At 45.1% G+C, this 11,891-nt stretch overlaps 1 pseudogene; it reads right to left on the bottom strand.

Moving 5' to 3' along the window:
• Nucleotides 1-4,824: 4,824 nt before the first annotated feature.
• Nucleotides 4,825-4,983, bottom strand: LOC129543896 (small nucleolar RNA SNORA70; annotated as a pseudogene).
• Nucleotides 4,984-11,891: the final 6,908 nt, after the last annotated feature.

Genomic DNA, 11,891 nt, shown 5'->3' with positions numbered 1-11,891 from the left:
ATAAAGAACATTTTGGGGAAACTGTCTGGGCCTTAATGTTACAGTGCTACTAACCCACCTTCATCCAGACAGCCTGAGTTGATTATTGAAGGGAAAGATTCGTGAGTTATGTTTTGATTTTTTTCCTCCTTCCTGTCTGTCCTGATCCTGGGCCAGTTTTACCCTCAAATCCATTCCTCATCTTCCTCAGCTCTTTTCAGTATGGCAGCGGCGGGCTGACCGCATAAGGAAAGGCTACATGTCCTGGACTCCTGGGCTGCATGGGCACCACACTGAGTTGCTGGGCCCCATTAATGGTAGACACTTCTGGAGACTGGACGGATCAAGGAAGAAGCCAGAGTATCCCCACCCTCATCTTGTCTGCAAACAAAGGATCCATCCCCACCCCCAAACCTCAAGCTCTCTCCTCCTATCTCTCTGGCTCCAACTTTTAGCAGATGATCCCAGCCCTATGGTGATGCCATGACCTTCTTCTGCCTCTCAGTTTAAGGGTGGCAGTAACTGCTTGCTATTGCTCATCTTTGGGTTACTTCACTGTTCTCTGTTTCACTTTTTATCCCTGCCAACATCTACATAAACTAATTCTCAGTTTTAAATACTTTGAGTTGGGACTTCCCCGGTGTTCCAGTGGTTAAGAATCCACCTTCCAATGCAGAAGGCACGGGTTCGATCCCTGGTTGGGGAACTAAGGTTCCACATGCAATGAAGCCTGCATGCCCCAACTAGAGATCTCGGGTGCCGCAGCTGCCGGGCCCCCATGCTCTAGAACCCGCACACCGGAACCAAGACCTGACCCAGCAAACAAGTCAATATACGAAAGAGAAATACTGAGAGTGATCTCTTTCAGAACTCAGAGGATGACCTTACTGTGGAGTCCTATCCCAAGGTCACAGGTTCGAGGCCTTGTACCAAAGCCACAGATCTGGGCCCCATCTCCAAGGTCATTTACGGAACTGACTGAACCCCACTGTAACCATTGCCAAAAGTACCCCTGATCCTTAATGGCCAGCTCCTTGACCCCATATTAGGCAAAAATGGCTATCCCAGTACTCACCCTGTGGCACCCTAACCTAATGCCACCCTTCCAGTCGGAATATTCTGTCTTGAGACTATAAAAATGGGCTACCAACCCAAGAAAAGTGTCGACTCTCCCTTGAGCCGGCCCACTATTATAACAGTGTCCCTTCGACTCTCCCTGGTCTGTCAGGAGGTCGGCCTACTGTGCTCAAAGTACCCATGTTATCTCCACTCTTTGCTCTCAATAAGCTCACTCCTTTCTGAAATACTCTGTGTCTGGAAATTCTTTTCCAACTATCGACTCTTAGTTCCAAGGGGTTATCTCCCTCACAGCTTGCCTATGGCCCTATCATCTTGTAAAGGATTGCTTTTCACACTTTTCCTCTGTGTGTCACAGGCAACTAAGATAACTCATTTGTCACCCTCATTCCCCCAGATCTTTGGTGAAAATCCCAAGTGAGCTTGAAATGCCCTAGAAATCTTTATAGGATAATCTAAAAACTCACAGTGTTTGCAATCTACTTTATAATGCATCCATGTTTTTCAATTTTTCTTAAGGTTATTTAACACTTCAAATGAATTTTACTTATTTAATTTTGAATAGGTAATAATATGAAAGTTAAAGTTAGTCACTTAGTCGTGTTTGATTCTTTGCAATTCCATGAACTATAGCCTGCCATGCTCCTCTGTCCACGGAATTCTCCAAGCAAGAATACTGGAGTGGGTTCCCATTTCCTTCTCCAGGGGATCTTCCCGACCCAGGGATTGAACCTGGGTCTCCTGCATTGCAGACAGATTATTTATTGTTTGAGCCACCATATGGTGCAAAATTAGAAAACCACAGAAGAGTATACTCCCCAGGCACACCCCTCTTACTAGTTTCTTGCACGTCCTTCAGAGATAGACTATGCATGTGCAAACATAAAGTATGTTTCCTGTTTCTGTTTTTAAAATGCACAATATTTCATTGGGAAGAGGACATGGCATCCACTCCGGTATTCTTACCTGGAGAATCACATGTACAGAGGAGCCTAGTGGGGCTTCAAAGAGTTGAACACGAATGAACTGACTGAGCACAGACGTAATATTTCATTGCATGAATGTACCTCAATTTATTAAATCCTCTGTTGATGAACATTTTATTTTCTTGGGCCCCAAAATCACTGCGGACAGTGACTGCAGCCATGAAATTAAAAGACACTTCCTCCTTGGAAGGAAAGGTGTGACAAACCTAGACAGCATATTAAAAAGCAGACATCACTTTGCCAACAAAAGTCCATATAGTCAAAGCTATGGTTTCTCCAGTGGTCAGGTACGGATGTGAGAGCGGGACCATAAAGAAGGCTGAGCACCGAAGAATGGATGCTTTCGAATTGCAGTGCAGGAGAAGACTCTTGAGAATCCCTTGGACTGCAGGGAGATCAAACCAGTCAATCCTAAAGGAAATCAACCCTGAATATGCATTGGAAAGACTGATGCTGAAGCTGAAGCTCCAATACTTTGAACACCTGATGCGAAGAACTGTCTCACTGGAAATGACCCTAATGCTGGGAGAGATTGTAGGCAGTAGGTGAAGGGGGACGGCAGAGGATGAGATGGTTAAATAGCGTCACCGACTCAGTGGACAGGATTTTGAGCAAACTCCAGGAGTCAGTGAAGGACAGAGGAACCTGGCATACTGCAGTCCATGCGGTCACAAAGAGTCATATATAACTTTGTGACTGAACAACAACAGCAAATCAATGAACATAAATTGTTTCCTGTCCGGCTATTACAGGATGCTGCCGTGCATGGTTAAATGCCACATATCCAAATATATTTGTAGGATAAATTTTTCAAACTGGAATTACTGGGCTAAGGAGCTTTGCTTTTATAAGTTTGAACTACTAAAGCCCACATGTTCTAGAGCCTGTGCTCTACAACAAGAGTAGCCACCATGAAGAGACTCCTACAGACCACAACGAAAGGTAGCCCCCACTCGCCACAACTAGAGAAAGCCCTTATGCGGCATCCAAGACCCAGCGCAGCCATGAATAAATGAATAACAGTGCCACTCAAACTTCAGGGAGTGAGGGAGGAAGAGTCAAGCGTTGGGGAAATACTCTTTTTGAAGGAGTACGAGGAAGCATTCTGGGCCAAGAATGGTATGTACAGCTGCCACTGTTAGTCATAGCTAGGCCAGTTTGCAAAGCCCACATCAAAGAAAATGCCAGTTTAAGGTGGTAATTTTCACTTTCACTACCAGAGGACTAGAGTCATTAGGGCCTGTGCCTCCCCTCCCCACTCTCCCACTCCCCATGCTAAGGCACACTAGGTAATATTCAGTTATTAAATAGTGTATTCAAGAAACATTTAGTGAGCACTCACTTGGTGTTCAGGTCTGTATTGTCCACTATCAATGAGAAAATAAATGACACACTGTGCCACCATCAAGTTTAAAGTAGGAGATAAGATTTCAACATAATTATAGCATTATATGGTATATGAATATTCACGAAGTAGTATGGTGTAGTGGTAATGAACACAGCTTCTAAATCCAAATCGCTTATTGCTTTGACTTTGGGGAAGTTGCTTGACCTTTCTTTGTCTCCCCTTCCTCGTCTGTAAAATGAAGACAGTAATAGTACCTATTTCATAGGGTTGTAGCTATGAGGAGTGAATGAGATAATTTTCGTAAAGTACTCAGTATGTGGTAAGCCTCCAGCAGTTGATGGATAGTGTTGGTGCTGTCAGTAATAAGAAAGGGTACTAAAAGTTCAGATCTCATGAATTCCACATCCAGAAATCCTTCCGGGCCACTTCTAAGCCACGTAAGAGATGATCTGTGGAACTCAGAGGCATTTTCCCTCTCCTTCAACCTTCCCTTCCCTCAACCTTCCCTGGCAACCCTCACTGGCTGCTGAGTCTCCTACTAGGTACCCTTTACAACCTACAATTCCTCGTTCCACTGCCAGACCTCAGGGCCCCGAAGTGCAGGGGAACGGCTGAACCCGGGAGGTGGACTTGCCTGTGCACTTTGAGCTGGACGTTCATATATGCCTCACTGGGGAAGGCCTACCCTTGTGACCTTGCCGCTTAACTTCTCTTTGAACTGAGACCTCATTACGGTTAAGTGGACTCAGAAAGCTACAACTTGATTTCTTTTTTTGGACAGGAAAGTAGGATTTATTGGTGGGCATGAGTAAGGAGGGGTCAGCACCAAGGTTATCAGGAGTGCAGGGCCCCCCATCCTTCCAGGGGGCCATGATTAGGGATGTATTTGACCCCACAGCCATCTGGGATGAGCCACTTTTCTGCCATGTTTTCAAATTCATCCCCATTAAATTTAGTAAGTCCCCACTTAGAGATTCAGGTCTTCTGGCAGTCAGGGAATTTGAATGTGGCCTGTGGAGATCAAACCAGTCAATCCTAAAGGAAATTAGTCCTGAATATTCATTGGAAGGACTGATGCTAAAGCTGAAACTCCAATACTTTGGCCACCTGATGCAAAGAACTGACTCTTTGGGAAAGACCCCGATGTTGGGAAAGATTGAAGGGAGGAGGAGAAGGGGACGACAGAGCTTGGATGGCATCACTGACTCAATGAACATGAGTCTGAGCAAGCTGTGGGAGTTGGTGATGGACAGGGAAGCCTAGCTTGCTGCAGTCCATGGGGCCTCAAAGAGTTGGACACGACTGAGCAACTGAACTGACTGTGGAGGGCGTCAGTCACACGCTCCTTTGTTCTGCAGCTTGGTGGGGATGGATATTATGATTTGGCCAATATGGACCCTGGCCACTGTGCCCTAAGCTTTCCAAAGACACCACACTTACCTTCCTGGACCCTGATTACAGACAGCAGCTAATCATGAATGGCAACCCATACAGGCAACAGACTACATACACTGCCAAAGAGGCTGGCGTTTGCAGCCATTGCACACCAGGACCCCATGGAGAAAAGAGCACAGTCAGCTTAACTGGCTGCAATAAAACTTGATCTTTTATTTGGAAACAATAGCAAAACATAGGGCCCCAGTTACAGAAGTTCACAGCAGTCTCCCTGCTGCTGCTGCTGCTGCTGCTAAGTCACTTCAGTCGTGTCTGACTCTGTGTGACCCCATAGACTGAAGCCCACCAGGCTCCCCTGTCCCTGGGATTCTCCAGGCTGCCTAAACTGGTGTAAATACAGCTGGTGGGAGGGGCGGTTTCTGAGGATCTCACCCTATCTTTAGCCCACTCTACTCTGAAAATGAAATTGTTGCAGGAAGGGAGCTCTTGTCTAACACTCAGAAATGAATTGTCCAAGGGGACACACAGGCTGACAAAGAAGAGACTTTTTTGGAAAGGGGCGCCCAAGCGGAGAGCAGGAGGGTGTGGGGACCCAGAGGCCTGCCCTGCCACGTGGCTCGCAACCTCGGGTTTTGTGGTGATTGGATCAGTTTCCAGTCACTCCGCCTCAGGGTCCTCTCTGGTGGTGCACGCATTGCTCAGCCAGGGCGATTCTGGGAGGTGGCAGGACACGTGGCGTCTCCTTTTGACCTTTCCCAAATTCTTCTGGTTGGTGGTGGCTTGTTAGTTTCATGTTCCTTAACGGGACCTTCTATCATAAAATAACTGACACAAATGGTTACTATAGCACCTGGACACGGCGGGCAGTTTCAGTCAGTGTGTTTCCCCTAACAAAATCAACTGGAGGTGAGCAAGACCTTGGAAAGCGATGCTTCTTTCCAAGGTCGATTAGTGGAGACAAGGTTCTTGCCACCTGTCCTGGACAAGTGAGACCAACACTTGGACGACAGTGAGGGTGCCCACCTGCCGCCTACAGGGTGATGGCAGCAGACCCCATCCATCCATTGTCATCTGGTGGAGTGAGATGGAAATAATTACTAATTCTTCCGTGATTGTCTTGTTTCCCTCACGGTAAACACAGAGGGCTTTTCTGGAACTAGAAAAGCCCAAAGTCCTAGGGCCCAAGAGACATATTATTTTTTTAAACCTCTTCATTAATTGAAGGCTGTTGGACCAACGAGCCGTGGTATCAGCAGGGAGCTGGGTCAGGCTCTAACCACCAAGGCAGAAGAACGGGTTTGGCTGGGGCGTTCTGAGTAGCTCCATGTTACGCTGGGGTTATTACTCACTCGGGGAATGTCCTCCCTCAGACAAATGTGATGTTTCCCCTGTGAGCCTGTTTTATTAGTACGGGAAGCCTTCACACTGACTCTAAGGGTACCAAACTGGAAACCTGGAAACAGAAACATAAGTGGCCTCTTTGTGGCTTAATACCCCAGCAGAACCTAAGGTCATGGTTCAGAGTCTCACACACACACACACACACTCCATTCTGCCACCCCTGGGCATGTTGTTTTTAGACTTGGCTTTTACTGGAGGAAGGGGAAGCTAATATTTACTAAGCACCTAGACTCTGTCATCACTAAACAATGTGCTTCCATTATATTATCTGATGGGATCTGATTTTGAAGATTTTTGGTATTAAGGAAACTAATACCCAAAGAGGTGATGTTTTCCAAACAAATCCCCTACTTAATATGTGGCAAAGACAGGGTTTGAATCTTAATAGTCGGAGTCCACTGCTTCCACTCTTTCCATTGAGCACACTGCTTGTGTGTGCTGATTTATTCAAAAAGTCCTTCAAAGCAACAAGTATGTCAAACCCCCAGCTAGAAGGCCTTCCACATAAAAGGGACAGCTCTACTAAAAGGTGAACCTTATTGTATGTAATTTATACTTCAGTTGCCAACAAAAGTCCGTCTAGTCAAGGCTATGGTTTTTCCTGTAGTCATGTATGGATGTGAGAGTTGGACTGTGAAGAAAGCTGATCGCCGAAGAATCGATGCTTTTGAACTGTGGTGTTGGAGAAGACTCTTGAGAGTCCCTTATACTGCAAGGAGATCCAACCAGTCCATTCTAAAGGAGATCAATCCTGGGTGTTCATTGGAAGGACTGATGCTAAAGCTGAAACTCCAATACTTTGGCCACCTCACGCGTCGAGTTGACTCACTGGAAAAGAGTCTGATGCTGGGAAGAATTGGGTGTGGGAGGAGACGGGGATGACAGAGAATGAGATGGCTGGATGGCATCACCGACTCTATGGACATGAGTTTGAGTGAACTCCGGGAGTTGGTGATGGACAGGGAGGCCTGGCGTGCTGTGATTCATGGGGTCGCGGAGAGTCGGACACGACTGAGCGACTGAACTGAACTGAACTGAACTGAAACCTGATTTTTAAAAAGGTGTTGAGTATAATATAGAGAAAGCTCCTATAGAACAGTAATAAAATGGCCATCAACTCAATAGAAAAGTGCAAATAGAAATGAAATATAAATATTCTGTAAACATAAGAAAAAATACTCATCCTCATTCATAATAAAATTAATTCAGGGCTTCCGTGGTGGCTCATGGTAAAGAATTCGCCTGCCAGTGCAGGAGCCATGGGTTCAATATCTCTGGGAAGGTCCCACATGCTGCGGAGCAACGAAGCCCATGTACCATAACTACTGAGCCAGTGCTGTAGAGCCTGGGAGCCACAGCTGCTGAAGCCCGGGCAGCCTAGAGCCTGTGCTCCACAACAGGAGAAGCTACTGCAGCGAGAAGCCGGTGCACCCCAACTAGAGAGTAGCCCCTGCTCACTGCAGGTAGATAAAAGCCCACACAGCAAAGAAGACCAAGCACAACCCAAAATAAAGAAGGAAAAATAAAGTTATAGAAACGTAATCCACTGGAGGAAGGAGGAATGGCAAACCACCCCAGTATACTTGCTGTGAGAACTACATGAACTGTATAAATGGACAAAGAGATATGACACCAAAAGATGAGTCCCCCAGGTCTGAAGGTGTCTGATAAGCTACTGGGGAATAGCAAAGCAGAACTACTAACAGTCCCAGAGAGAATGAAGCGGCTGATCAAAGAGGAAATGACTTTCAGGTGTGGTTGTGTCGGGTGATGAAAGTAAACTCCGATGCTGCAAAGAACAGTATTGCATAGGAACCTGGAATGCCGGGTCCGTTAATCAAGGTAAATTGGACATGGTCAAACAGGAGATGGTAAGAATAAACATTGACATCTTAGGAATCAGTGAATTAAAATGGATGGGAATGTGCATATTTAATTCTACTGTTAAATATATTTAATATCTACAACTGTGGGCAAGAATCCCATAGAAGAAATGGAGTAACCCTCATAATCAACAAAAGAGTGAAATGCAGTACTTGGATGCAACCTCAAAAATGACACAATGATCTTGATTCGTTTCCAAGGCAAGCCATTCAACATCACAGGAATCCAAGTCTATGCCCCTACCACTGATGCTGAAGAAACTGAAGTTGATCAGTTCTATGAAGACCTAGAAGACCTCCTAAAACTAACACCAAAAAAAGGATGTTCTATTCATCACTGGGGATTGAAATGCAAAAGTAGGAAGTCAAGAGATACCTAGAGGAACAGGCCAAGTTTGACCTTGGCAAACAAAATGAAGCAGGGCAAAGGTTAACTGAATTCTGCCAAGAGAATGCGCTGGTCATAGCAAATACACTTTTTCAACAACACAAGACGACTTTACAAATGGACATTACCAAATGGCCAATACCGAAATCAAATTGATTACATTCTTTGTAGCCGAAGATGGAGAAGCTCTATACAGTCAGGAAAAACAAGACCTAGGGCTGACTGTGGCTCAGATCATCAGCTTCTCATAGCAAAATTCAGGATTAAACTAAAGAAAGCAGGGAAAACCATTAGGCCAGTCAGGTATGACTTAAATCAAATCCTCTATGAATATTCAGTGCAGGTAATGAATACAGATTAAAGGGATTAGAACTTGTAAACAGTGTGCCTGAAGAACTATGGCTGGAGGTACATAATATTGTAAAGAAAGCAGTGAACAAAGTCATCCCAAAGAAAAAGAAAAGCAAGAAGGCAAAGTGGTTTTCTGAGGAGACCTTACAAATAGCTAAAGAAAGAAGAGAAGCGAAAAGCAAAGGAGAAAGGGAAAGGTGTATCTAACTAAAAGCAGATTTCCAAAAAACAGCATGGAGAGACAAAAAGGTCTCTTCAGTTAACAGTGTAAAATACTAGAAGAAAACAACAGAAGGGGAAAGACTAGAGATCTCTTCAGGAAAATTGGAGATATCAAGGGAACATTTTGCCTAAAGATGGGCACAATAAGGGACATAAATGGTAGGGAGTAGATATTGGAGAGATCAGGAAGAGATGGAAAGAATACATGGAATAACTGTCCAAAAAAATCCAGATGAACTGTATGACTCCAATGGTGTGGTCAGCCACCCAGAGCCAGATTTTGGGGAGAACGAAGTCAAGTGAGCCTTAGGAAGCACTGCTGTTAATAAAGTTAGTGGATGTGGTGGAATTCCAGTAAAACTATTCAAAACCCTAAAGGATAATGCCATCAATGTGTTACATTCAATATGTCAGCAAATCTGCAAGACCCAGCAGTGGCCACAGGACTGGAAAATGTCAATCCTCATCCTAATTTCCAAGAAGGGTAGTACTACAGAATGTGCTAACCATCAGACAGTTGCCCTCATCTCCTGTGCTAGTAAGGTCATGCTTAAAATCTTGCTTGCTAGGCTTCAGCATTATGCGAACCAATAACTTCTAGATGTCCAAGCTGAATTTAGAAAAGGAAGAGGAATCAGAGAGCAAATTGCCAACGTTCATTGGATCATAGAGAAAGCTGCTGCTGCTGCTAAGTCACTTCAGTCGTGTCCGACTCTGTGCGACCCCATAGAGGGCAGCCCACCAGGCTTCCCTGTCCCTGGGATTCTCCAGGCAAGAACACTGGAGTGGGTTGCCATTGCCTTCTCCAATGCATGAAAGTGAAAAGTGAAAGTGAAGTCACTCAGTCGTGTCCGACTCTACATGACCCCATGGACTGCAGCCCACCAGGCTCCTCCGCCCATAGGATTTTCCAGGCAAGAGTACTGGAGTGGGGTGCCATTGCCTTCTCCTAGCTAGGGAATTCCAACAAAAGCATCTACCTCTGTTTCATTGACTACACCAAAGCCTTTGACTTTGTAGAACATCATAAACTGTGGAAAAGTCTTAAAGAGATGGGAATACAAGACCATCTTACCTGTCCCCTGAGGAATCTGTATGTGGGTCAAGTAGCAACAGTGAGAACCCTGCATGGAACAACTGATTGGTTCAAGATTGAGAGAGGAGTACAACAGGGCTGTCTGCTGTCACCATGTTTGCTTAATCTGCAAGCTGAGCACATCATGAGAAATGCTGGGCTGGATGAGTTACATGTTGGAATCAAGATAAGTGGGAGAAACATCAACAACCTTAGATATGCAGATGATACCACTCTAATGGAAGAAAGTGAAGAGAAACTGAAGAGCCTCTTGATGAGGGTGAAGAAAGAGAGTGAAAGAGCCAGCTTAAAACTGAATGTTTAAAAAACTAAGATCATGGCATCTGGTCCCATTACTTCATGGCAAATAGAGGGGGAAAAGGTGGAAGTAGTGACAGATTTCCTGTTCTTGGGCTTTGAAATCACTGTGGATAGTGACTGCAGCCATGAAATCAGAAGATGTTTGCTTCTGGGCAGGAAAGCTTTAGCAAACCTAGACAGTGTGATGAAAAGCCGAGATATTACTCTGCTGACAAGTGTCCATATAATAAAGGCTATGATTTTCCCAGTGGTCACATAAACAGTTGTGAAAGCTGGACCATAAAGAAGGCGGTCTTGAAGAATTGATGCCTCCGAACTATGGTGCTGGAGAAGACTCCTGAGAATCCAGGAGATCAAACCAGTCAATTTTAAGAGAAATCAACCCTGACTACTCATTGGAAGGACTGATGCTGAAGTTGAAACGCCAGTATTTTGGTAATCTGATGCAAATAGCTGACTCACTGGAAAAGTCCCTGATGCTGGGAAAGATCGAGGGAAGTAGGAGAAGAGGGTGTCAGAAGATGAGAAGGCATCACCAAAGTAATGGTCATGAACTTGGGCAAACTTTGGGAGATGGTGAAGGACAGTGAAGCCTGGAGTCCTGCAATCCATGGGGTTGCAGAGTCAGACATGACTGGGCAACTGAACACCAACAACAAAATTATATAAAATTTTTTAATTAATTCAAATCAAGTGTCACTCTGATACCTTTTATTACTTATTGATTTGTAAAAACCCAAGTAATGGAAAACTCTTAGCTTAGGCATGAATATGGATAAATCAGATCAGATCAGATCAGTCGCTCAGTCGTGTCCGACTCTCCGCGACCCCATGAATCACAGCACGCCAGGCCTCCCTATCCATCACCAACTCCCGGAGTACACTCAAACTCATGTCCACAGAGTCGGTGATGCCATCCAGCCATCTCATTCTCTGTCATCCCCGTCTCCTCCCACCCCCAACCTTTCCCAGCATCAGAGTCTTTTCCAGTGAGTCAACTCGTCGCATGAGGTGGCCAAAGTATTGGAGTTTCAGCTTTAGCATCAGTCCTTCCAATGAACACCCAGGATTGATCTCCTTTAGAATGGACTGGTTGGATCTCCTTGCAGTATAAGGGACTCTCAAGAGTCTTCTCCAACACCACAGTTCAAAAGCATCGATTCTTCGGCGATCAGCTTTCTTCACAGTCCAACTCTCACATCCATACATGACCACGGGAAAAACCATTGCCTTGACTAGACGGACCTTGGTTGGCAAAGTAATGTCTCTGCTTTTCAATATACTATCAAGGTTGGTCATAGCTTTCCTTCCAAGGATCAAGCGTCTTTTAATTTCATGGCTGCAATCAGCATCTGCATTGATTTTGGAGCCCAAAAATATAAAGTCTGACACTGTTTCCACTGTTTCGCCATCTATTTCCCATGAAGTGATGGGACCAGATGCCATGATCTTTGTTTTCTGAATG

This window comes from Moschus berezovskii, chromosome 23 (genome assembly GCF_049115385.1).
Source record: "Moschus berezovskii isolate FMDL1 chromosome 23, NW_MosBer_1.0, whole genome shotgun sequence".
NCBI classification, from domain to species: domain Eukaryota; kingdom Metazoa; phylum Chordata; class Mammalia; order Artiodactyla; family Moschidae; genus Moschus; species Moschus berezovskii.
Note: the sequence above shows the minus strand (reverse complement) of the source record. Positions and strands in the feature narration are given on the sequence as shown.